Raw genomic sequence first — 2,805 nt, 5'->3', positions numbered from 1 at the left:
TAAACATGGATGAAAGTGGCAAAATATTATACTAGATGAAATTCTAAGCATTTTACATGTTTGAATCATTTAAATCCGATGCACGGTTAATGAGTTATTATATGCATGAACATGGAGGGGTTTTTCTGTAAACCTGTAAATCTCTGGATAATTAGACAAATCGTTCCGCAGAAAAAAAACATGAATCGGGCCGAATCTGAGATCTGGCCCAGGGCGTGGAGGAGCTGCTCACGTCGGGCCTTGAGGCCGGTCGATGGAGAGGGAAAGCTGGAAGGGGCGCTAGGCCTTGCGCTTGTCCACGCTGGCACTGGAACGGGTCAACACAGGGGCGGCAGCAGCTCTCTCGTTCGCTCAAACTGAATGAGGCAGAGGCGTGGATCTGCCGAGAAGAAGCAGGACGGCGGCAGCTGGGAGGAGCTGCGGGCGAGGAACAGCAGCGCAGCAGCGGATCTGGGCGATGCAGTCAATGGCGCAGCTGCTCAATCCGGCGAGGACGGGCGAAAGGGCTCCGGATCCGGGCGACGGCAGGAGGTGGCTCCCATGCATTCTGGCGGCGGGGTTCCCTGACCACAGGAGAGAGACAGAGATAAGAGACCTGCAACGGGAGAATGCAGTAGGAAAAGAAGATGGGAGGAGGGAGACAGCGACCTGCGGGGCTTCACCGGTGTCTGCACTCGCCGGAGATGGCGACCGAAGGCAGGGAAGGTGGAGCAGAGGCAAGCCGGCGGCGTCGGGATCCTCTTGGCGGCCTGTTGGTGTTAAACACGGACGTAGAGTTCTAGAGACATACGTGTGTTACATGTATGTGTTTGTGTCCGTATAGGACTCGTGTTAGACACCGAGTAGGCTAGCTCGTGGTAGTTAGCTGCTATATATATGTGTGCACGCATCCCTTGTAAACAGTACTCCCTCCGTCTAGGTGTGTAAGTCACCTTACGAAAATCAAATAATCCCAAAACACTTAGGCATGGTACATTAACTCTCTCCTCGTTTCTTGTATTGTGACATATCAACCAATAAGAGATGTGGGCCGTGCATGCTTTCAATGACTTGAGACTACCAAACATGACATGCAATGGTTAGTTCATTGCATGCAATGCTATTAATTAGCAAAAGGACATTAAGTTTTCTCGTTTTCCTCTCCGCCTTGGCCGCGGTGCATAACGTAAGATGACTTACACACCTAGACGGAGGGAGTACCTTGGATTTGTGAAGTAATAAATATCAAACCAGGAGCGATACGCTCCTGTGGCAATCAGCCAAGCATTTCGCGTGCGTGCGTGTGTTTTCGGCCAGAATCCATTAAGTAGCGATTAGGCTTTGTGTACGTGTGATGTTTAGCTTTGGCCCAGCGGTGAATTAATCAAGTCAGAAGCTCAATCGAGCAAACTTGATTTGGTAGATCGATTAGCTAGCTGAGGCTAGCTTTACACTACGGGTGGATCGATCAGAGCCAGCTTCGCTTCTTCGTCGTTCGTCGTCGGTCGTTGCTGTCGCCAGAAAGTACTCGGCGTCAGGTCTGGGCCAATAATTGGTATGAGAGCAAGGTTGATCTTCTAGTAACAGGAGATCATGTCGGACGACGAGAAGACCAAGCAGCTGGCAGAGTACTCCGGTGCGGCTAAAGTAATTGTTGCTCCGGTGAGATCGGAGTATCCACGATTCGACCGTGGGAACTTCGTGGTGTGGGCGACCATGATGGAGTGGGCGCTCAAGGCCAATGAGCTCTAGGAAGCCGTCGACCCCGGCGGTGATGAGTACCTGAAGGGTGGTGCCTTGTATCGGAAGGATCGCTAGGCTATCACGGCCATCTGCTCGGTGATGCCGGTGGACATGCAACATCATCTTATCTCGAAGACATCAGCGAAGGAGGCATGGGACACGCTCAAGACATTGCATCTAGGGCACTCGCGTGTGCGCGAGGCGAACTTGCAAACTTTGCTGAAGAGTTACGAGAATCTGAGGATGGGAGAAGACGAGACGGTGGACGCCTTCGCAGCGAGGGTTGCTTCCATGGTGAACGGGATTCACGGTCTCGGAGAGAAGTTAGAGGACATCTCCGTGGTCCGGCGTTTCCTACGTGCCGCTCCACCGCGCTACATGCCGATTGTGTCAGCGATCGAGCAGTGTGTTGATCTCAAGACTCTCACCTTGGATGATCTCGTTGGTCGCTTCAAGGCCCATGATGAGCGGATGAAGTTGAGTTACGGCGATGCAAAACAAGATGAGTACCTAATGGTAACACGTGCTCAGTGGCTGGCAATGGTTTCCAAAGAGAACAATTTCGACAAGGCGTTCGGTAGCGGTGGAAAGTACCGTCCCGCAAAGGTCGCCGACGAACAGTCGGAGAAGCCAAGGAAGAAAAAGTTCGACAAGAGGAAGATCTGCTGCCACAACTGTAATCTGCTCGGACACTTCAAGTCGGAGTGTAAGAATCCCTTGAAGGAGAAGGTGCTCATGGTCCAGGAAGATGATGAAAGTGACATGATGTTGATGTGTGAACTCGTGGACAAGGTGGATCCAGTTCTTCAAGCGTCGGCTAAAGAAATTGTCATGCTCCGTGAAGAAAAAGTTCACTGTCAAGATCATGGTTCGGAAACTCATGTCGACGCTACAGACATGGGGTGTGATTCCGAAGCATACGTCGATGTTACGGGCATAAGTGCTAACTTCGCTGGAGCGGATGCAGCAATTGCCGCGTGTGCCTCGACCATGGAGAAGCAGTCTTTCTGTGAAGCGTCCAGAAAAATTGAAGGCGTATGTGGCACCCGAAGTCCACAAAGAAACAACATATATAAGTGCAAC

This window comes from Triticum dicoccoides, chromosome 7B (assembly GCF_002162155.2).
Source record: "Triticum dicoccoides isolate Atlit2015 ecotype Zavitan chromosome 7B, WEW_v2.0, whole genome shotgun sequence".
NCBI classification, from domain to species: Eukaryota; Viridiplantae; Streptophyta; class Magnoliopsida; order Poales; family Poaceae; genus Triticum; species Triticum dicoccoides.
The sequence above is the reverse complement of the archived record's forward strand: the minus strand, read 5'-3'. Positions refer to the sequence as shown.